The following is a 25,291-nucleotide window of genomic DNA, read 5'->3' as shown; positions in this document are numbered from 1 at the left end:
ACAAAGTGTAAGGGAGGGGCAGGGTATAGCGGTGGGCATGGAGGAAGAGGACTTTCAAAGGAGAGGCTCTGAAACGGCAATAAGTTCTCCTGGAAATGTGCAAGTGTGAAAGACGTCATGCAGCTTCTTGTAAACGTATACCACATATATGGGTGTAGACCAGCTTTCCCAAATGGGCATCCTCCACATGCTATTGGATTGCAGCTTCCATCATTCTGACCATTGGCCATGCTGCCTGGGGCTGATGGCAGCTGGTGTCCAAAATGCCTGGACGGCTGGTGTAGACCATGAGACTAGCTTCTGATCCCTTATTGACCTAGCGATGACAGGAGGAGTCCTGTATCTGAAACGAAATGCCGCTGAACACATTGTGATGATGGAACCAGTTCTCTGTTTATTAACAATTATCTCTTCCCATTCATAAGCCTTTGTCTCCAACTCAGTATTTATGAGAGTGTCTGGATGTAATTGTTTTGTCACTGAAAGCTCACAGCAATATTTTCCCCGCTCTAATAATTGCACAATACTGTTGTCAGATAAGTCTTTGTAATCACTCTTTTACAGTTATGGAATTGGGGAGGGGAGTGTTGGTCATCCAATAGGTAAACTTGCATCAAACTGTTGATATTTGACCTCTGACATCCAGCGAATGAGACCAGGATTCAACCCACTGAGCCTTGTGCATGAGGGTGGGCTGATATACACAGGAAGTGTTGTATAGGGCTTTCCCATTGCTTTCAGTGGAGGATGGCATCTATCTCTGCATTCGTCAGTCAGTAGAGCATGGTGGGTGGGGGGTTTGAAGCCCCACACTGGGAGAAAGATTCTTGCATTCCAATTCTATTATTCCACAGGGGCCAGGTTGCCCCCAAGATTGAGGGGGTCCAGGGTGCATCATGTTTGTGTGTGTGTGTGTGTGTGTGTGTGTGTGTGTGTGTGAGAGAGAGAGAGAGAGAGAGAGAGAGAGAGATAGAGAGAGAGATAGATCATGGGCATTTTGCATGCTTGTGACATCACATGCAGAATGTGCGCAAAGTCATGCCCTCTGGAGGAGGCCAAGTGCTCTGGTGGAGCTGAGCGCTGAAGTTGTGATGCATGTTGCGTGTGATGTTGTGTGCGTGCAATACCTGACTGGCCCCCTCAGCATTGAGGGGGCTGGGACCCCTTGAAACAAATATCGAGTTGGCACCCATGCTCCAATATTAAAGTCAACAGGGAACTGAGTCAATGGAGCAGGAGTTCTTCATTTCCATCAGTGTGGGCAGCTTGCTGGGATGGCTGTAAAGAATGGGAGATGCTTCTTGATCTTACCCATCATGCTTGGAATGATGTGAAGGGGCTGCCACATCAAGGGCCTGGTCCAGAATGGGAACAATACATTGCAATGCCTCAGCTCAACTGATGAGTCTGCCAAGGACTTCAAGAATCAAAACCCTCCTATAGCAAGTGAGAATGCTATATAAATATCAGGAACTTCTTCCATTGCCTAGTTAACAAATCTATACTTTCTGTTGCACCTTAAGCCTCCACTTTCACTCCATCTGCAGCAACTGAACTTGGGGACTGTAGTTCAGAGACTAGACAATCAAGGTCTGGATTTGATATGACTCCCTACAGCCCTGACATGCGCCAGTCAGAAGAATTACATCAATATGTGCTTTCCTTTGGCTTATCAATCACACAGTAGTTAAATATGGAATCAGCTACAAGTGGAATCCAAAGGATAGTCAATGAACTATATATATTTTGTCTGATTATACAGTTGTACCTTGGAAGCCAAACACCTTGGATCCCGGACAAATCAGCTCCCGAACGATCAAACTGCAGAAGTGAGTGTTCCAGTTTTCGAACGATTTTTAGAAGCCAAACATCCAGCGCAGCTTCTGCAGCTTCCAGTTGGCTACAAGGATGCTTCAGCAGCCAATCGGAAGCCACGCTTTGGTTTTCGAATGGTTCCAGGAGTTGAACAGACTCCTGGAATGCTTTCTGTTCAAAAACCAAGGTACCACTGTATGTACCACACCCTGGGCTTGTATGATAAAGGGTTGGTTATGAATAAATTAGCTGAATGTGTCAATCATAGTCAAACATCTTTCATTACATTCCCTCTAGCTACATATAGGGAAGAGGTCACATTTTCTATAAAAGATGGAAGACCAGGAGCCTTGGGTGTCTTCTGCCTTTGTAAATTATGCTCACGCAGGACAATCATATTTGTATTGTGGTGGCCAATACAAATCATTTGTGGCTAACTTTGGAGAGCACAAACAACTTGGATGTTTCAGGCATCTGAATTGGGACACAAAAGAATCAACAACCATCTAAGAACACGTCCCTGCATTAGTTAGCAATTCAGAATGATTTCCAAAGGCAATCCGTAAGTCTCCAATGATATCTGTCTGACAACTACTTAATATCACCGAGTACTGGTGTTAAACGACCTGTCATCAATACTGCTTCATGGTGCTATGTCTTGAAAGAAGGGGATGGGGGCTTCAATCATTTGGAATAAATTATAACTTTTTTAGAAGACTGTCTGCTGATAGCATTACTATACTGAACGGAAGATGACAGTTACCATGTAGACAGGGTGGCACAATGAAAACTGCCAGCTACTAGTAGATTCCATACCACTTTTGGGCTGCTGAGCTATCAAATTAATGTCAAAGTAATTGTCACTTGTGAATATAACTGCCAGCATAACCAAATTTGGATTTTTTAAATAAAAAAAATAAAAGGGGAAAAACACTGCAGTTGATCAGGCTCACAAACTGTTCTGTTCATGTTTTAAAAGTTTCACTAAGTCCATTAAATACTCCTTTCTTTCAGAAAAATTGTTTTCTTTAAGTTTAAGCAGTGTAGAAAGTTTGAAGGCTTGGATTTAGAACCAATACCTTGTGTGTGTGTGTGCGCACGCACATGCCAATCATTTAGTAATTACTAGTTTCCTTGTTACACAGTTATTTATGTATCAAAACATTTACATCCTGACTTTCCATTGGAAAATGAATAAATCAGAATGCAGCCAGTGATCATTAAAATCCAGCACAAATATCAAAGCCAGAATGTAATCAGAACAAATTAAATCCACAACAATCTATCATAATGACACCAGCAAATGAATACACATTTACTCCAGAGCCATCATACAGTTAATGGAAGAACACCCTTTCAGCAAACCAGGGCATCCCATCTACAAGTTCAATGAATGTAGAAGGGAAGAAGTGGGATCTTAGCCACAAGTTATGCTTGTTCCATGTTGCTGCTGATCATACACCTTGTTGCCTTTGCATTTAGCAATAGTGTAAAAGGGAACTATACTGTATACAGCCCATATCTCTCTGCTCCGAAGTAGTGATAACATCTCAAAATTTAGAGGAGTAATGATAATGTTTCAAATTTAATGGACTCAGAGCATCATTAATATTATGAGTGAGCACATTTGGGCGAGTCTCTGTTTAATTCAGGCACAATCACATCATGTTTTAATGTCTCCCTGAAACTGATGAATGAGATTTGGAATTGGGTGTCATCAATATGCAGTGACAATCAGCCATGTTTTTTCCTTTATATTCCCCCTAAGTAGTATTTCCTAGCTTATTGCCCTCCAGATGTTTTGGACTACAATTCCCATCGGCCTCCGCCAGCATGGCCATTGAGCAGGATGGCCAAACTTCTGGGGAGTTGGGGAAGGCTGCCCTAAAGGACCAGATTCACAGACTGAGTGCTTATTGATCCAGCGTTGTAGCTAGAGGCTTAAATGGCATCATTGGCATGGAGTAACAGAGGTGGATTCAGGAGAGCGCAACCAGTTCAGTCGTACTGGGCGTGGAGCCTTGGGGCTGCAACTTTGACTTACTATGGAGTGTGAGAGCCACTGGATTTTGGCACTGCTTAGATTTGAGACCCCAAGATTCGCCACTGGGAGTACCGTTCACCAGCTGAGCTTGGCGTGCAAGCTATTGTTAGAGAAAGCTTGCCTATGGTTTTCCATGTGTTTTCCATGTTCCTGCCCTAAATAATATTTGTCTAACCTGGATGACTTGACAAGTGGGTTAGGCAAATTAATTGAAGGTAAGGCTACCAATGGCTCCTAACCCCAGGGCCAGCATCCTCCCATGGGGCAGCACTCCTACGGGTGCCCCACCCACCACTGCCAATGCTAGAGAAGTGAAGAGAAGTGGTGGTGCTGGCTTCTGATGAGAGTTCGGGGGGTGGGGGGTTGGCACCTCAGGCAGTGAAATGGGCCAGACCACTCCTGACCAACCCTGGTGAGTATTTCAACCTCCGCAGTTGGAGGCAGTATGTTTCTGAATACCAGTTGAAGGAAACAATGGGGGAAGGTGCTCTTGCACTCAGGTCAGGCTTGTGGGCTTCCCGTGGGCTTCTGTGATGGGCCACTGAAGAAGAAGAAGAAGAAGAAGAGTTTGGATTTGATATCCCGCCTTTCACTCCCCTTCAGGAGTCTCAAAGCGGCTAACATTCTCCTTTCCCTTCCTCCCCCACAACAAACACTCTGTGAGGTGAGTGGGGCTGAGAGACTTCAAAGAAGTATGACTGGCCCAAGGTCACCCAGCAGCTGCATGTGGAGGAGCGGAGACGCGAACCCAGTTCCCCAGATTACGAGACTACCGCTCTTAACCACTACACCACACTGGCTCTCACTGGGCTGATCCAGTAGGCTCTTCACCAGACATTAAAATGTCTGTAAAAATGTGTCATCAGCAAATTCTGTGATGTGTCCAGCTGAAATCAACAGAATTGTTGTGACTGACTTTGGTAGTTTATGAGAAGGCTTATGGATCCACAGTGAAGAACAGATGGATCCCAACAGGAAAATCAACACTGCTGTGTAATATATATGGACAACATGAGGAATGGATAAGCCAATGGGTCAGGCAATTAATTGACAGTGTGCTTGACGATACAATGGATGGGTGAGTGGATAGAGCAATGGATGGATTAATTGACCCCCCCATTTTTTTTTTATAAATTTCCCATGAAACCATGCCTACAATAATCTCTTGGGAAAATGGCTATAGCAAGAATATAGTCAGTTTGTATCTGTGATTGAGAGACTGGAATGTATCTCCCTGAAGAATAAAATGTCTTCTGCTAATAACACTTGAAAAAATAAGGAGGAAAAGTTGCATAGAAAAAATGCAATTCGTAAAGTTAAATTGGCATTACATTTAAAGGATAATTTTTGTGCATACAGGAAAATGCTGCTACTGCTGCTGCTGCTGAGTCAAGGAGAGCATGGGATTCCTGAAAGGTCTCCTATGAGATAAGGCATTTGCTCATTTTGGCAAAGCAGGGCCTCAGTAGTTTTACCCTCCGACTTTGTACATTGCAGGCATGAAGTGCTATGATGACTAGGCTCCCTAGGACTATTAAATGTGCACTCTTCTTTTAGTAGCATTTTTAATAGCTGTTAAGGAAGACTCCTGGGAATTTTTGGCAGGGGGAAAAATGCTTGGAAGCTTAATTTCTATATGAACGTACCCTGCAGGCCAACAATGCAAGATCTGAATGAATTTCGTTCTCATGCATTGTAAATGGGATTACAATGAAAGCTAGAAGGGAGTTCGTTCATAGATAAAATTGTATATATTCTTGCAGTTCAGTGTGGATATAGTTGAGGGGCAATGTGGCTGTAGCGGTTAGAGCGGGAAAGATCTATGGCCAACTCTTCAGTCAACCACTAAGGTCACTGGCTGCTTTTGAGCAAGGATAACTAATTTGTCCAGAGGATAAAGAGTGGGGGGACCCATATACAGGCACACAGCTCTAAGCTCAGTGGTGGAAAAGCGTGTGTGTGATCAATGTGGACAATATTGATAAATGCAAAATACTTTGGCTTCAGAAGGACATGGAACAGTCCCGCCCACAGGCAGCTGACTTACTAGATTGGAGTAGTCTTGTGTTTGGTTGGCATAGTCTATATTATAGTGATGGTAATGGATTATTGCCATGCTTTTCCTGAAGCAATCACAAAAACCCCCAAACCAAACCCCTCACTAAAATTTATGTTTCTGGTATCAGAAATGTTCAGCCTTGAACCTCCAGACTGTCTATTGAAATGCACTATGGATATTATCAGTAATGTATCAAGCTGTCTTCATGCAGGATGGCAGAAATGTCTTCTGTACTTATTGCTATAAAGCATTTCCCCCAGTTTTTATTTATATGCACATTAGCAGAGTAGTCTTGGAACTGTAGCCAGCAATTGGAATTGGAAGAATATATATATATATATATATTTCTCTAGCCAGTGGCTGGGGTGCTTGAAAGGAAGCAGTGGCTCTATTTAAACCATCAGCATCTGGATAAATTGGAAATAATTCTCTATTTAGAAAGCAAGATGTAAGCCACTTGGCAGTCTGGGTCCCAGCATAGCAGGGTTATGCTAAAGAGACTTTTAAAATTTCATTTTCTATGCCTATGGGAGCAAAGACATAAAATTTAACTTTATACTTCTGCTATTAAACATAGTCCTAAGAGGGAGAAAGGCTCATTTTTAAACTTCCTCAAGCGCAATGTGGAACAAAAATTCACACACATGAATAGTAACCGATTCACAATAAAGTGCTTTGCACTGTGTGATGCACTACTAATGATTAGTTGAAGCATCAACAACCGGCTCAGGCTACAATCCTGTACCCACATACTTATACCCACATAGCCCAAGTTAATTAAATGGGACTTACTTCTGAGTAGACATGTATACGATTGGTCAAGGCCAGGGGTCACCAATGTGAGGGGGCTCTTGTTGCTTTTAGACTACATTTCCCATCACCCCTGACCATTTATGCTGGGTGGTGCTGGTGGGAACTGTAGTCTAGCAACATGCAGAGGCGCCATATTGATTACCTGTGGTCTAGACTTGCTTTGGAGCAAAAGCCCTATCTTCAGCTGTGCCCATAACACCATGACGATAATCTTTTTTTCGTTTACTTTCTAATCTTAAAATAAATAAGAGGTGGCCGCTTGGTGTGTATTCTTCCTTGTAACATTTTTCAAACACTGCAGCTTCATACCAGCTTTTCCGGTGCTATTTTGTGCCTCCAATAGCCCCAACGCTGTCTAGAAGGATGCCTGTGGAGTTCTGAAGAGCTCTAGGGAGGGGAGTTGCTTGCTTTCAGTCAAATAACAGCAATGTAAGTTTTTTTTTAAAAAAAACAATGAAGTTTTTAAAACTTTAAATAAATAAATAAATCCCGTGCTGCTGTATGTTATCACAGGCCCGCTCCCTGTGCTTTTCAGTGCTCTCACATTTTTAGACAGCCTCACTTCTCGCAAAGCCGGCGGCTATAGGAAAACATAGAATTATAAGCAGCAAAACCAAAAGAGAACAACTGAGAGACACAAGGCTTTGTGTGGGGCCCTGATAACTCAGGGTTTTTATTGACGTACCACTTTGACATGGGAGGGGAGAAAGATTCTTGAATCACCTAATTTGCTTCATTATTTGGCCAACACAATAGCAGCTATGACCACCATTGACTGATAGTCTTATGCCGCATGAAATTTTCTAATCTCCTTTTAAATCCATCCAAGCAAGGGACTGTCACTATACCATGTGATAGCAAATTCCATTGCATTTCTTCAGATCTTCCATAACATTTTAAAAGATATGTTTGCTGAGTTTTCCTTTCCTCATTTTGCTGCTCTGAACTTGGTTCAAAACATTTGCCAGTTACTCCAGGCAGGTTCTGTACCATACCACTAATTCAAATTATAATTTCTGTTCTTTTTCTTTTAGACAGGTGGTGGGCCACTGTGAGTAACAGGATGGCAGACTAGATAGGCCTGTATAGAATGATGCAGCTGGGCTCCCCCTTTTATGTTCTTTGTATAGCTAAAACAATACAAGTATCACACCCTCCAACATTTCTCTGATGAAAATAAGGACGTCCTAAGGAAAAGTGGGACATTCTGGGATCGAATCAGAAACTGAGACAGCTTCTGTCAATCTGGGACTGTCCCTGGAAAATAGGGACACTTGGAGGGTCTGCACCTATTAGCCATGTGCTTAGAGTAAATTGTAAGGGGAGCTAAAAACCACATGACATTATTAAAAGGGATATACGTCAAGACGCTCTTGGGTTCATAACTCTGCTTATTACCTTTGTGTAAAGCCAAACAATTAGATTGTCACCTTTCCTACCGTTCTCCTTTATCTTTTTTAACCTCTGAGAAGCTGAAATGTCAACACAGATGCTGAATTTACTCGCACCCTTCCTTGGGCAGGATATGAACCGCTGGCGCATTTGTCCTTCCATTTGCAAAGCAAAAGCCAAACAGAAAAGCGAGCTGGAATCCTGTCTGTTAAATTTGTTTAACCTGAAAGACAATCTGCAGTGCAGCCAGAAGGGAGAGAAGTCATTTCTGAGCAAACATGCAGCCTAGCCGATATGACCACAGGCTTTCCCCTCCAGTCCCCTCCCTCACCCCAAGGGGCGGAGGGGAAGAACGTTGAACAAATAACAACGATATGGTGTGCATTAGCATTCTTGCCTCGAAGAAAACTCCCCCAGCGGAGTCCCATGTGCCACTACGGCACTTTGAACATTCCCATTGCTCTTCTGCCTCAGACAAATTAAATCTGTTTTTATTCTTATATCCATATTTTACCATGCTGTTCAGCACTTTAAAATAAAATAAAATAAAATAAAATGATACTAACTGCAATGTCTTGCAGTTTTAGCAGGCAGTATACGTTGTGTCACAATATGTGGCATTCCTGTGTGATTCCTCCTTCAATCAACTCAAGGCTTGCATTGCTGCAGAATGAGAAATCTGCTGCAAGTTCAGGGAAAACGGGTATGGCTGCATTATGGTCGTGCCTCCAAAAGCAACCCCATTCACACCACTGAAAAACAGGCTGTCCCTATGCACATGCTCATAACTTTGACATTTCCTGGCCAAAGGAACACAAAGGTCCTTTAGGGGTCTGACTGCCACCACTGACTTTTTCTAAATTCAGGCAGAGCCTGCCATTAGTGCCGAAAGGAAAACCCTGCACTCACTCCCTGATAATAGTGGCATGTGAGCGAAGGTGAAGACCATTGGTTACAAATTCATTCTTAAGAAGGTTGGACCAAACAGCAACTATTCCACTATAAATAGTATGTGTGGAAGCCTCCTTAGTTGAATACCAGTCATAGAAATGACACGTGACTAGCTGTTTCCAAAGGTCAGGGCAAACGGGTGTGTCTTCAGCTGTTGGAAAAGAACATAAGTGATGGAGCCAGATGCACTTCCCGGGCAGGGATCATTCCAGAGGTTTGGTGGCACCACAGAGAAGGCAGTACCTCATGCCCCTAGTGGTGCACCTCAGCTGGGATCAGACCCACCAAGAGCGTTCCATCCCTATGGTTTCAGCACAGACAGGTTGATATAGGGACAGATATTTATCAGTGATACTAAAAAGCGCGAGGTGAATTCCAGTATATAGTAAATCTAGATGTGCTTGAGATGGCTTTTTTCTCCTAGGATGTTGATCAAACAATTGGCACAATAGTGGGGATAGTTCTGATGTCCTTAGAAAAACAAAGGAAGTTACTATCACTTTAAGTACGTTTTAAAGCAATATTCTAATTAATAGAAAGCACACAGCGATGTTTTATGTTATGCAGAGATTAGTTCATCTCTCAGCATTTTGTGAGAAAATAGAATATAAAAAAGCTTAGGGAGAATGCAAAATAGTTTTGTATATCTACTGTTCGGAATTCTTTTATACTACTGTATGGAAAATATAAGAACTGTATGTTATAGCCCAATACAGTGGTACCTCGGGATGCGAACGGGATCCGTTCCGGAGCCCCGTTTGCATCCCAAATGGAACGCAAGACACGACGGCGCGTCTGAGCGTGTGTGTACTGCGTTTTGCCGCTTCCGCGCATGCACGTGATGTCATTTTGAGCATCTGCGCATGTGCTCCGTTACTTCCAGGTTGCCACGGAGCGCAACTCGAACACGCTCAACCTGAAGTGCATTCAACTTGAGGTATGACTGTGCTATTACTTTACACGTGAGTAAGATGTGACAAGGGCTTGTATCTTGACTGGATGGCTGAATTTGATTCAGTATCTAGGTACAGTTTACAAAAGGCAGAGATAACCCCTCCTGCAAAGGATCCATTGCAGCAAATGAAAACTTGCAGAATGCTGTGCCCTTTTTAGAGCTCTGAGATCCATTCCCTTTTAGATTCCTGCTTCAGTAAAAGTCAGAACAGAAAGCCGTTTTGGAAACTGGGCTGAAAAATACTGGAAAACTGATCGTAGTTTCAAACAACACCCAAAAGAAAGTGATAATTGCAGTTTTGACACATTATTGCAGCAAATTTGTATTAACTGAAACATGTAAATGAACACCAGATGCTTTAATATTGTAAACATTTTTGCTATAAAATTGCCTTCTTCTTGTATCCAGCTTCTTCAGAAGCACCTATAATTGTGAGGTGTTTGTTTGTTTTTTAAGTACTTTTTACTTGGAATAGGGAATGTGAAACATTATGAATTTTGTACCAGAGGGATTGGCTTTCTGTTTAAGGCAGCTGACTGATGATGACGTTTGGGGATAAAAATAAACAAAGGTGCCACACAAAATTGTGCCGTGTTACAAACATTCAAGCGCAGTAGCCTAATGGACAATAAGTCTGTCAATGGCTACTAGCCATAATTGAGGCTGTGCTCTGCCTTTATGGACCAGGGAGGCAATGCTGCACTTCCATGGTTGGAGAACAGAATAACAGTTGGTGGAAACCATGAGAGAGAGGTATTCAGGTCCTGCTTGCAGTTTTCCCATAGGCACTTGGTTGGCCACTGTGAGAACAGAATGCAAGACTAGATGAGCCACTGGCCTGATTTAGCAGGTTCTTCTTTTGTTCTTCATTCAGGTTTGTGGTCAATCTGGGGAGTTGGTCAGGGTTTAGTGGCTAGGGTTGTGATTTAGAAAGAGTAAGTCGGCAGAGGCTGACACTTCCAGCTGCATTCTTTGTGCATTAGAATGCATAGCTCACTTTGTACCCCGGCTCTCAAATCATCATTCGGATACAGGTTTTACTGCCTTAGGAAACTGATCATTGTTCTTTAGGAATGCTCTAGCATAAACTGTCACAGCAGTCTGTAGAAATGCTTGTCAGTCTCATAGCATTTCATTTTTTTGAAGCTGTCATTTCTGTCACAGGATCCTGTCATTTCAATGACATCTGTTTGCTCCTCGCTTAGGAAAGCAGAGAGAGGGCTACAAAGTTGCAGTTCGGGGAAGTCTGGGGTCTTGATCTTTTAAAAGCATTTGACTAGCCATGCCTTTGCTTCAAAGGAAAGTCAGATCCAGTACACCCCACAAAAAAACACACTATGCTGCTATTGCTTTTAGCTGCTATTATTTTGGTGGTATGAGCTTTTAATTAAATAATCAAGAACATGGTCCTGTCCCAACAAAGGTACCTGTCAGATGTTTTGGTCTACAACTCCTGCCAGCCCCAATGAACATGGACAATGGTCAGAGATTATGGGAATTGTCACCCAAAATATCTAAAGGGCACTACACTGGGAGAGGATGATCAAGTCCATGGATAGAGAAGCTTTGGCCTTCTAGATGGTGCTGGACTACAGCTCCCATCACCCCTTACCAATGACCATGCTGGCTAAGGCTCATGCAAGTTGGCGTCCAATAACATCTGGAGTGCCACAGGTTCTCCACCTGTGACCTAAGTACTTTAGATCCAAATGATTTCAAAGGACAAGTTAAGCATATATTTCCCATCATTGCTGGATTTTTATTTATTTTATTTTATTTTGGAACTTGCTTAAAACATTTTTGCTTAGGCAAGTCTCTCCAGACATGTAGATGCTGTTATGTTTTAATCGCTTTTTAGTTTACTTTAAAAAATGTTTTTAATCGCTTGTTTTTAAACATTTTTATTGATAATTTTAATGTTTCTTGTAAACTGCTTAGAGGTTTTGTTACAAACAAGCAGTATATGCATTCTGTCAAATAAATCAATAAATCAATAAATAAAATCAAATAGATAAAGAAAAATAAATAAATAAAATGAAAAGGAAGAAGACAGAAATGGGACACTATAAATTTTATTGATTTTTGCAACAATAATGCTTTATATCAAAATATCAAACCTGTTTTTACAAAAATATAATTAGAGGAAGTTGGGATCGATCATAGGAATGATAATATATGAAAAAATATTAAAGTAGATGTTAGATGCACAATGCACCATAAGATATTAAAGTATATTTTATATATCCAATGACCAAATAACTATTATGCAACAGTAAAATTTATGTAAGTATATGGTCAACATGCCACACTGTGTTTTCTTGTATTAGTAAGATCTATGTATTAATGTCGTTGTGGAAATAAGATATGAGTTCTGTTGAAAAGTAAGTAAATTAACAGAAATGAAAAGTGCTTAACTTTGGCTGATTTGTGCCTCAGGTAACTAGTTAATGTATAGACATGGTATGAGATTTCAATATTGGTGATGCTTTTAATAATAGAGAAGAACTAGATCAAAGATACTACCTCCCTGACCCTCACTACTTCCAAATTGTGATTGTGAAATCGCTAGAAGCACTAGATTCTCTAGGTATAAAGTCATATCATGTTTCCATGCACGAGTCTCCAAACCTCACACCAAAATATAAGGGAAGGCTGTGCCCATGTTAAAAAGCTTTCCATTTTGGTCATTTGTGGATATAATCTCACAAGTACTTATTCCTACTGGGTCTGCAGTTCATTTTTAATAAGATTTCGGCAACTTTATGGCCCCAACCTGTGCTTCTACAGGTTTGCGAGGAATGCTGCATAGAGCTCTACCCATACTTTTCTGCATGGGGGAATGTTCTGCATAGGCAATGGCCACCTCTGGTTCACAATTCTCTGACTATGCACTGGTATTTTAAGTTCTTTTGTCATTCTCCTGAGCCTCTTGGCAGCCTTTGGTACCGTTGACCATGCTATCCTCTTGGACTAGCTGGCTTGGTTGACATTTAGAGTATTCTCTACATTACAGAGCCAGTGTGGTGTAGTGGTTAAGAGTGGTAGTCTCGTAATCTGGGGAACCGGGTTCGCTTCTCCGCTCCTCCACATGCAGCTGCTGGGTGACCTTGGGCCAGTCACACTTCTTTGAAGTCTCTCAGCCCCACTCACCTCACAGAGTGTTTGTTGTGGGGGAGGAAAGGAAAGAAGATTGTTAGCCGCTTTGAGACTCCTGAAGGGGAGTGAAAGGCAGGATATCAAATCCAAACTCTTTTTTTTTTTTACAGTGGTTCTAGTTCCTCCTATTCAGTTGTGTCCAGAAGGTGGCCCTTAGGGACTGCAGTTTGACACCTCAACTTATGGCCTATGTTGTCCCACTGGGTCCTTTATTGTCCCTGCTGTTATTAAATGTCAGGGAACTGACATCGGAGCCAGAGGCAAGGCTCCCAAGCGATGCTGGAGAAGGGCCCAGCAGGGAGAGAGGGAGCTCATTGGCTGGGGAAGGAAATCAGCGTAACGCCAGGGATAAAGGGGAGCAGATGGGGGAATCGGAGAGGGGGCTCCAGGACTCCTCGCCGGAGACCAGCGGGGAGAGCACGGGTCCTCCGCTACCCACACCCACCCTGCGCAGAAGACTTCCGCGCAGGGAAAGTAGGCGTAGACTTGGCGTCAAAGAACTTCTTTGCTGGAAGAAGTTCAAGAAACACCCACTGACGGATTCTGCTAGCGACTGAAACAGCCACGAAGTGAAGGGCTGTCCAGCCAGAAAAAGGTTTAACCAGGCAACCTAGCCAGGAGTGGCGGCAACTTACGCACGAGCAACCCCATATAACCATTACATTGAATATCTACATTAAACCTCTGGGGCAGGTCATTTGGAGTTTTGTAATGAAGTGCCACCAGTAGGTTGATGATACGCGCCTCAATTGCTCCTTGCCATCTAATAGCAAGAAAGCACATTGTTCATTACTTTTCTTTCTGGTTGCATGTAGTATATTCTTAACTAACATTTGGTATGCCCACTATTTATCATTTGATTCTTTGGCTAAATTTAAGGGGAGCCAGGCACCTTTTATTTTTTAGAAAAATCACTTAATTGAAATTCTGCTGTTCCCCTTTCTGGTTTTCAGTACTCCACTTCCCATAATGTTGCTTTGGGGTGTTTTTTTTTTACCTTTGAGAACTCTGTCTCAAGACATCTGCGTTAGACAGAAGACTGATAGGATAATGATGATAGCATGTTAAATGCTATCTATGTAAATCATCTCCATCAATGGATACAAGATGCAGCTACATTACACCCCTTTTTTGACATACATTTTCATATTTTAAAGGGGAGAATATTGAACTATTATTAAGCTATTTTAGAAATACCTTTGCATTACCCGGCATGTTGCTATTGTGCATAAAGTCATATTAAATTTTGGGATGATGTACAACATAATTTTACTTTAAAGGGCGCTTTTAACTTCTAAGCATCTCTTTTGTAGCACTGGCTGAGCATTTTGTTTATGCTAACCGGAGATGTGAGTGGGCTGAGATTGTTGGGAGTAATTCATTACTGTCCTTCTATATATCTTGATGGAGGCAGATTTGAAAGTGCACCTTTTTATTTCAACTGAATGAGGTTGGATTGACTCACAAAAGCCATACCCTTAAATTCAACTGCATGCTCTAATGTCACTGTATGAAAAACAGCAACCATATATGAACCCCTTGGCTTCCGTGAACATAGAAAAACTGACGGGGTCATTTACTTCTACAGCTTTGTAGCTTACTTTCTACCTCCCACTTCTCCTACATGACCCTCTTGTTACTTGAGACCTTATGATTAACCTGAAGTTGCTGTAACTTTAAACTTGCCTCCTAAGATTAGGCAATGTTTGTAGTCACTGCTGGGAACTGGGGGCAGTACAGGCACTATTCTGGTCAGCCCATGCAGAATATCTCAAGCTGAGAAAGGCTCCTTCAGGGCCTTACTAGAGTGAGATGAGGAGGGAGGAGGCACAGAGCAAGGGAAGAAAGGTGGCACTGACAGCATATGAAGAGGGAGAGAGGCCACAGGAAGAGATGAAGAGCAGGAGTGAGATGGTTGTGGCAGTGACTCATGCAGTGCCCTCTCTTGTGCTTGCAATAATGATGCCTCAATAAGTAGCTCCTACCAGCAGTAGAGGCTTCTTGATAGGACATTCTAATGTTCTGGGGCTCTCTTCCAAGAGAGATGTGAACAGCTTCCTCCCTACTTACTGGCTTTCCTGATATCAACGAAAGCTTTGCCTTTTTCAGAAATCCTTTGGAAATGGAGTCTGATAGTTATGTTCTGTGCTCTGCTTGGTTTGCTAGCCTTTTAGTACGGGTGCTGTTTTAGCAATCGTTTTATTGTTTTGTAAATGTTGTTCTTAAAATTGGAAATTTGCTAGTTTAAAAAAACAAAATAAAACAAATAGGCCCCGATACCAACAAGTTGTGCTCTGAAGAGACGATGCAGCTGTCCCCAAAGATAAAATGTTAAATGTCATGACTGACAACTTACTGTCCTTAAATGATGTGCAAATTCTGCTGCCTCACTTTGCCTATTGACAGGGGTAGTTGTGAGGTAAAATAAATAAATCAATCCTCCTGCAAACTTGTTTTACCCCACTATCCTCTTCACAATGAGGAATAACTGCCTGGCATTTGGTGAATTTGTGCTGAGAATGACATCAGAAAGTAGGGAGGGACTGAGTAATAACACTTAACGACAGCAATGGAGGCAATATAACACTTGCCACTGCAGCCTGAGCCTTGCCATCGCCCTGCCATACCCTGCCCTGTCCATGCAAGCTGTAGTGATCCTGTGGCAGCTCTGTGATTTTGTCCCACCACACCAGCCACTATTGTTCCCAGCACTTCAGAAGGGAAATAGCAGGGAAGATTAGCCACCACTAGTGAGCACTTCAAGAGCCTCCTGGATTCCTTCTGAGTAGGGATGGAGCCTTCATTCTAAACAACCAGAACTGGGCTGCTGTCCAAGAGGCAAATTTATTTATGTGGTTTGGATCTAGGGCAACTGTCAGGGGAGCAGGGAAGGGGTGGCAGCGATGGACTTCCTTGCAAGGTTCTCCTGAGTGCTCAAGGATCCATTTCTGCTCAGTGTTCCTGGGGATAAGCCATGTCAACTGCGGTGCTTTTCCTTCTTTTAGTATGCTGCACCCACCTACCTTCATGTGAAAAATTCCCAGCTGACTGCTACTGAAGAGATAATGTGCAAAGAGGCAATTTCCATTATCCCATTTGTGTAAGATTCTCATTTCTGTCATATTAGCTGGCTGGCACAATTTAATTTAGCTGCAGGTGGACACATGAACTTTTTGAATTAGGAGAATCGAAGGTGCCTGAATTTGTCACTGGTCACAGCAGTGCTTCCTCATGTACCATGGGTCAATGGGTGATGAATTGGGCTTTGGGAGGACCTAGACTTTTTTTAAGCAACCCAGTTTGTAGATCTCATCAGTTATCAGATTCTTAGGTTGGAAAGGATCAAAATGTGAGTCCCACTGAAAGTATACTACTGGGCTCTTTAAAAACTTCTTGTTAATGGCAAAGGTTTAAACCTAATTTCCCCCCTATAACAAATGGCAACCTAAATATGTCAGTGATGATTTAGTGTCCAGAGACTATGGAGCTGAAAATGTGGGTGAAGCTAATTAACCTAGCCCCCCCTCCCCACATATAAAATGCTGCCACCTTCTGAACATGCTGTGCTAGATTACAGCTCTGATACTGGTTTGGCATCCATTCTGTATGTCACATCCTAAATGGAAATGAATGGACTCAATATACTATTTTAGACAGCCCAATACAGAATATGTAAATACCACTCAGTAGATGGCATATCCATTTGGATGTGAAAATGGCACAAGTGTGGAGATACGACACTTGCATGTGTGTATTCCACTCAGTGCTGGTTCCTCTGGGAATCTGGCAGGCAGGGTAGACCCAGTTGGCTGCAGATTTTTTATCTTCCTAGTAACAATGATGACAAAGTAAGGATGCCACTGAGGCCAGAGGGGAGCTTCAATGGGAAAGAGGCTCATTTAATACACTTATATCCCAAGGCAACATAGATGGGGTTCTCCACTGTGGTACTGACTAGAGCTAGGCCTGCTTGGCTTTAACAAGGTGGCATCAGCAGACCATGCCCTGAGATGAGCCACTACCACTTACTGGTAAATGGCAATATGAGGAGTTCAGGGCAAGGTTGTCTGAATGTATACTGAAGGGTGCAATGTTTTCCTCTAGTCACCCATTGCCTAACTTTCTATCATAGAAGATTTTCACAGGGGACAAAAAGGTCACAAAATGTGCCCCCAGATCTGGTTTCATCTCCAAACCCAACTTCTAAGCTTTCACACTGAAGCCTAATTAATCATTGGCTGTAATAGGGAATTGATGAATTGCATTGTTGCTCTTTTACTAGTATAAATCTTTGATTTAATGATTGTGGTCCTTTGATTTATTGTGCACTAGGTCCGTAATCAATATTTATGGCATGTGGATAATTTTATCGACTGCTTAGTATGTAATATCTTCTTACATATGTATTTATTTGCATATCTATAACTAGATAGATAGATGATAGATAGATAGATACCTATAAACAAATACTGTGTATTGCTTTATAATTCTATAACAGGGGATTGCCCACTTCTACGCACTGAGAGCTGCATTTCCCCCCTGAATTTTAGAACTATTCCTAGGTATTGTATTTCTGGAGAATCAAACACTGTCCATTATACTGATAAAATGAGAGAGCTTGATATTTTGTGCAATGACGCCTTCCCTTGCAAGACAAAGAAGAATCTGGTCCTCATCTTCAATCAAAGGACAAGGACCAAGTTTGCAAGAGATCAGTCCGATTCTTACTCTATGGTGTGTGTTTAAAACTCACATTCTCTTCTGGCATTGCCAACTGACCAGCCTCTTTTGCCTTTCCATGAACCATAGGATTGCATCCTAAATTATGAATGATATCAACATGTAATCGATATTATAAACCCTCATCTTTTTTAAAAATATTGATATAAAAAGGAAAACATAAATGCAGTATTCTGAAACAAGCACACAGGAGTATATTGTGGAGCTACCATAGCTGAGGAAGCTGTAGGTTTGAAGCTGATAAACGATAAAATGGGAAAAGATAAATAGTCCTTCAAACAGGATACTTAAGAAATCGATAACAAAACAAAAAAACTGATCTAGATGCTGTAAGTGTCATATACATGAATTCTCACAAATAAACTTTTTTCATTAACTCTATAATAATAATAAAAATTCCTATCACTTCAGTGAAAAGAAATTTTATGGCATCACCTTTGGATCACCTTGATACAGAGAAACAGAAACCAAGAAACAGAGATCAAAGACTTTGGGAGAATGTATCTCATAACATGTAAGGCATACATAGACCCAATAATGTATAATGTTAGTTAAAAACAATTCTACAGAAATTTGGAGAAAGAGGCAAAATGCTACTACAAAACCTGCAAGAAGCAGGCAAGTATTAATATTAAGAATGATGATGATGATGATGATGAAAAAATGATCAGGATCTCTTGAAAAGTGACCTGGTCCAGACTGATGGCTCATAATGCCGTAAATATAAATGGTTTCTTTTCACAGCCATTAGAAGTAATATTATAAATGACTTGGAATTGGAAATCAATTATATGGAAGAAAAGGTTGGGAGAAGGACAGCTGAAAAAGATGTAAGTTGGAAAGCCCCTGGAAAGGATAAAATATAGTATAATTGGTGGAAACATTTTGAAAGTACACATAAAAATCTATTGGTATCATTCAATCATATTTCTTTATGACATGGTGTCACATATGTGCTCTATGTGCCCTGAGGTTATTTATAACTAGGGGCAGTATAGAAATTTATTGAAAGAATAAATAAATATAAGTCTGGCAATCCATGTTGCCCTATCACCTGCTTACCAATTATATACAACACCTCAAATTCAGTGATATAAGGACAATGGGCGGCATTCAACAAAGTTTTGCTCAAAGTAGACCAATTGCAATTAATGGTCTAAACTTAGTCATATTCATTAAGAAAGGAAGATCTGAAGGAGATAGAAGATGACACATGTGTTCAAGCTGCAAAAAACAGGCATCACCATTCCATAATTACTTGGAACATCTGAACACCCAATTCTCTAAGGACTCCAGGCTGATCAAAATTTTACCTCTTGAAAGCTGCAAGAGAAATGCCCTGTGTTAACAGAGGGGATGTGAATGTAAACCTCATCAGTGAAGTGGTTCTCTAGCTTTCCTGAAGCTACCTGAGAGATCTGTGTGCCCTGAAGGAAAGACAGGTGAGAAGTCCAGGTCAGCAGGGATCCTGCTGGAGTGGGCTGCCCTGTTTTGCCCAGTACATAATTATCTTGCCAGACACAATGAGGTTGCAAAAATTCATTCACTGCTAATGGCATATGCAGAGCCAGCTAAATGGTTCAGAAACATTTAGTTACTACAGAACTATAGTGTTGGCCCTGTTCTTGAGACTAATGATTACACCATGTGTTGTGAGATAAACAACAGATTACAATAGACCAAACATACATTTAGGTGCACAGAAAAACTTCTGTAACAGACATTGTAATACTTCTCGCACATCAAGAGGGAGCAAGGTGTGTGTCAGGAAATCATCATGAAAATGAAAAAAACTAGCCTTGGAAATATAGAATTTCTGGAAACTCAAGACACTTTATAACAGCTACCAGATTTGTTCATTGGTGATATCCTGAAGCAAAACTTAGAGAGTACATGTGCCATTGTAACTATGAACTACCAATGTACAAGGCAAAAGCCCTAGAGATGCCAGGAATTGAACCTTGTACCTGCTGCATGCTGAGCTATGGCTCCTCCTCCCTAGAAATACCTTATTGATGGGTAGGATATACCGGTACCTTTCTAACCAGCCAAGCAGGGAATTACTAATGAGCAATTAACACATAGCATATTTCATATTTAAAATATCCCGTTTCTTTCTTAGCAGTCAGGAATCAGATACCCATGTAAAAAGGTTTCTGCTAGCAGATTCCTGATCCTGCCTCAGTAAACATCAGGAGTGCTAAGAAGAAATGGAAAGAGAGTTTCTAATATGAATTATGCTACTCTTATTATTTTTTGGTACAGTCCAGAATCTTGCCACCTACTGCCTTGTTCAGAAGAAAATGTGTAAATTTACTCGGAGAAAGCTGCCAATATGAGATGAATTGGAATAGGAATCTTCTGTTGGTGTGTATTGATGAAGCTCAAGGATTGGAGATTTTCTTGCATTCCTTTTACATTGTTCTTCAAAGCCTGTCAGTTCAATGTGAATCCGATCTCATGGATTATTACATAGGAGTCTGACTGTCTGCAGTCTTTTTGAATTAGAAACTAATTGTGGGATAAGAGCTATGTATAATTTAAAAGCTATGGATTTGTTGTCTTGCTTTCAAAAGGCTCCTTCTCCTGTCCCTATTGCCGACCATGAATTATAGTGCAGAAGGGCTGCGACAGGCAATTGTTCTAGGTTTCTTTACCAAGCTGGGCAAGAGAAAGCAAAAGTAGAGCTTGTTTGCTGATGGCCACCACAATATTGCTTAGACCACGGATGGGCAGTGTGGGGACCCTCCTGATGGACTCCAAATCCCATCATCCCCAGACAGAGTGGCCGGTGGTCAGGTATGATGGGAGTGGTAGCTCAGCAACAGATAACCTTTCCTTTCGCTGTGGAATGACAGAAATTTAAAAAGGAAGTTTTTGCCAAAATGTAAGAGGAGCAGTTTCTGGCTGAGAAGAACAAATCGTTTCAAGACCACGCGTGGCTAGGCAAGAGGAGAGCTATGGCTTCAAAACAGGTGTGCCACTGCTGGCAAGTGTTATTGATGGGACATTTCTTCAGAAATGCAAGGCAATTTTCACAAACCCAAGCCATTCCAGAGTGTTCCTCAACACTCTTGAACCAATTTCTGAGGGTATATAGGGTTGCATAGAGAAGGGAGAATCAGTAAATATTGCTTCCCTCCTTCCATTGGAACAAAGGTCTTTCTGTGCACAAAGGGAAACCACTGGACCCAACCTTTTGCATTTTCTGGCCAGTGTAGAATGTCTAAGACACTCAACAAAACCATATTTGTGCTGTTTCATTATTAAATGCATGGAATGTTCTCCTCAGGGAGGTGCATCTGGCACGAACCTTCTCATCACTTCAGCACCTGGTAAATAAGTTTTTATTTTCCTGGGCATTTGGGCAGCATCAGTAATATTATAGTTAAGTCTGTTTTTAATATGTTTTTGTATGTATATATTTTATTGTTGCACTTCTCCTTGCTTGTAAATTGCTTCATGATCTGATAATGGGATAATAAAACTTAATAAGAAACCTAAGGTGGTGCCACGTTGTTTCTGGGCACCAGAATGGAAGGGGCTCACATGAGTGTTTAAAGCCCTGAATGTCTGAAATATCTGAAAGACCCCATTCCTACCGTTATTGAGTGTTAAGGTCTGCAGAGGGGGCTGTCTTGGTAGTTCAGAAGTACCCTCAGAAATACCATGAACGTTGGCTTGGAGGTTTTCTCTGGGGCAGTCCCTAAATTGTGAAACTCCTTCCCCACAGCAATGCATCTGGCATTTTCGTAGTATGGCTTTCGCCATATGCTGAAGCCACAACTCTTACTCTGGCCTTTGCTGAAATCATACTGTTCTGTTGTATTTAGTTTTATCCGTTTTTGATAATGGTCACTATTTTCATAACTATATGCTGTACTGTTGTAACCTGCTCTTGAACCTTATGATGAAGGGTGGGTACAATATCTCATAAAGAAATAGAACAAAACCTGTATGTAACTTGATTGAATCAAGGGACCAGCAGGGGCTATGACTAGCCAACATAAGAAGAGCCTGTTGAATCAGGCCATTGGTCCATCTTGTCTACCATCTTGTTCTTACTTTGCCAACTAGGTGCCCTTGGGAAGCCTGAAAGTGGGATATGAGTTCAACAGCGCTCTGCCCACCTGCGATTCCCAGCCACTGACTGTTGAGGTAGAACACCTGCTGCTGTCCATCTCTACTTTTTTGGATGGCCACGTGTCCTACTTTACAGTAGAAAGTCTTCTACAGGAAGGAGTCCCCTATTTGAAGGGCTGCCTGGTCCAGATCTGGTTTAAAGAACCACCAGAATGGACAGTAGGGGCCTTGAAGGTTCCCATCAAAAGGTGGCATCTTCAACTGCAGATTTAAGTAAGCACAAAGGTCAACTTGTCAGTTTCCCCCACTATGATGAGAGGTACTATATTTCTATTCAAATTATTTTTTCAAATTTGCATCCATATAAATTTTACACTGGATCCATGCCCTCTTTTTGAGTGATGCATTTCTTTCTGCATAAGTGGCCACCCGACACACAGTTGTACTTCTATGAGCCCCCCTTGGGACCTGATTATATCCTAAGTGGGAAATCCAAAGCATGAGCTACCACAAGCTCTGCTTCTTTCAGTGCCTAAATTGACTCCTAATATGCTTTGCTCTGTAAAAACAGTGCATTATTCCATATTAGAATTGACCATGGGGCCCGATCCTCAGTTACTGAGAGCTGTCACAGTCCAGCTATCTGTGATGGTGCAGCTCATAGAGGACTCTTCCTGGAAGGATAAATCAAATTAGCTTTAACTTCTCGTTTCCCCACCTCTTCTTTCAGTGAAATAATATTGACTCTCTATTGGAAGCAGACAGTGGGGCCTCCTCATTGTTAACATTTTCAGTTTCAGTTCACCCATTCCTACAAACTAACCAATTCCTGCTGTTCTGTATTATTTATTTTGTTGCACTGAATACCAAGAGTTATAGCCAACATTCTTCACATATTGATATACATTACGAGAGTTGAGAGGGAAACCATTCATCTGCCTTGCCTCTCTCTAAGCCTGGATTTCCTTGATTGCAAAATGAGATAAAAACTCCTATCTTGCCTCTAAATACTCTGGGAAGGAATGCTCTCTCTCCCTTTCTCGTCGCTTCCTTCCCTAAAGCATGGAACACGCTTCGCTCTCCCCACCCCCAACTTCCTGTTGATGGGCTGGCAACATCCTCACTTGTTTTCTTGGCAGGCTGGAAGTATTACAGCTGAAGATTCAGGAACCTTTGAGGCCTCTTGGGGGATATCATTTCATCCCCTTTGCTTCTAGGTCAGGAAGGTAGAGACTGATCCATTGAGTTCATTCCCCTTGATGTGAGGATGTCCCCCCACTGATTAACAACACTGGGCCAAGCTTGGCGTGCACAATGGCTCCATCAGGAAACTCTGGCAAAGCATCTCATATTCTTTCATTTATATTTATGGGAATGGAAGAGAAAGAGGTGGATGTTATGCATTGTCCCCAAAAAAGAGGATAAGGAGGGGTGGGGTGGGTGGGGGAGGAATGCTTATTGCTGAGCCAGAAAGTCAATTTTGCATTGAACACAAAGCCTATCAGCCATTGTGGCTGACAGGACAGCTGCAAAAGCAATGGAGACATAAAGTGAAATAAAGGAAAAAGGAGTGAGAGAAGCTCTTGCTTCAAGAAAAACATAATAAATCCATGAGCTACATGTAGCCCTGGGCGTTTTATGACCAGGAGCAAGCATGAGGGAATGACTCGAACTTAACTAAAGCCGTTAATTACCTGGCTACGATCAAAAGCCTAAGTAAAGGGAGTATATTTATGATGCACCTTAGAGGAGACGCTTCAACTTTCTGCATTTTTTTTATTAATTGGTTTGATTAAATAGATTTAAAGAGCCTAGGCAGAGATTCCTAAATCATACCCCATATTGATCTAACGAAATACTCGATAAATTTTCTAATATGGTTCCTTTCCTTTCTGAGGTCTGGAGGGAAATGTTGCTCTTGGCAATAACTCAGCGCTGAGCCCTCTGTTGTGACATGTGGATTGCAGAGAGAATGCTGCGCAGGGTGGGTGGCGGGGAGAGCCTCTGCTGCGATTTGCAGGAGCACACAGCATGCTTAACACTTGTTTTCTATGCTCTGCCTCTTAACTGGGGCTAGGCAAAAGTCATAGAGGAGGGAGTAGCGGAAGCCTGGACAAATAGTCTAGTAGTGGCAAAGCCGGCCCTATTTTGAGGCAGAGTGAGGCTGTGTCCCCAGGTGGGAAATGCTGCAGGGCAATGAATGGAGAGAGCTGTGCATGCAACAAGGTGTGGCCTGTGCCCTCTAAGCTGGTTTGCTGCCCTCTGGTGTAGTGGAGGACACTGCCCCATTACCCATGCCAAAGTAAGATTCCATTGCCAGTCTGATCAGTTTGTGTGAAGTGGGGAAAGCAGTGAAATGTCTTTTCTTTCTAGCTCCACCTAGTTGTTAGATTATCAATCCAATCTTCTATCACATTTTTTGGTGACTTGCACATCTGAACTGACATGACTGTTTCATTGGAAGAGCTCATCCCAGTGTAGTCCTTGTGTATCATCATTCGTCATTATTTGGTAGGCAACAGACATGTCGAAATTCAATGCAGGAATTATCTATAGAAGATAAACAATATATTTATCAAAATGTACAAATCACCCAAGTTGGTTAATTTGATGTTATTTTCAAGCTGGTGCAAAACACACACAACTGTGGACATGGCCCACCAACCAACATAGAAATTGAAGAGTTAAAAAAAGAAACCAGTCTAGCTGTGAATAAATTGCATGTGGCTCCAAATAGAACCTTGCTGCTGAACCAGATGAAGGAGGAAAAGATGAAAAGCATAGTTCAAAGTATCCTTCGAGCAGACTTCCTCCTTATCTCATCTCTCCCTATAGTGGTGCGAGATTGAATCAGCCACAACTTATGTGGGAAGTCTGTGGGATAGCTGTGCAATTCAAGGTAACTCTGGTGTTCCAGCCCTTGAGTCCTTGCCCTCTTATTGTGTTGAATAAAAGACAACTTCCTTTGTTAGCTAGCTAGTGTGTGAAATGCACAGGTCTTTTTGAGTTGCAAACCCTGAGGTCTAAAAGTCATCTGCAGCTAATAGATCTAAGATTCCCAAATCCCACTTTGCACATTAGAATGGAATGGGAAAAACATCAGAGTGTAAGAAGATGACTGCTGGATCAGGCCAAAGGTCCATCTAGCCCAACATCCTGTTCTCACAGTAGCCAACCAGATGTTTATGGGAAGCTCAAAAGCAGGACTTGAGTGCAATAGTACTCTCCCTACTTGTGATCACCAGCAACTAGTGTTTAGGGCTTGCTGCCTCTGATAGCGGAG

At 41.9% G+C, this 25,291-nt stretch overlaps 1 long non-coding RNA gene across 1 annotated transcript in view; it reads left to right on the top strand.

Annotated features, from left to right (window-relative positions):
• Window positions 1–25,291, top strand: part of LOC310758043 — a 72,879-nt gene that overhangs the window by 5,024 nt on the left and 42,564 nt on the right. The gene's annotated exons all lie outside the window — the stretch shown is intronic.

This window comes from Podarcis filfolensis (assembly GCF_964270895.1).
Source record: "Podarcis filfolensis genome assembly, chromosome: 2".
Taxonomy (NCBI): Eukaryota; Metazoa; Chordata; class Lepidosauria; order Squamata; family Lacertidae; genus Podarcis; species Podarcis filfolensis.
Note: the sequence above shows the minus strand (reverse complement) of the source record. Positions and strands in the feature narration are given on the sequence as shown.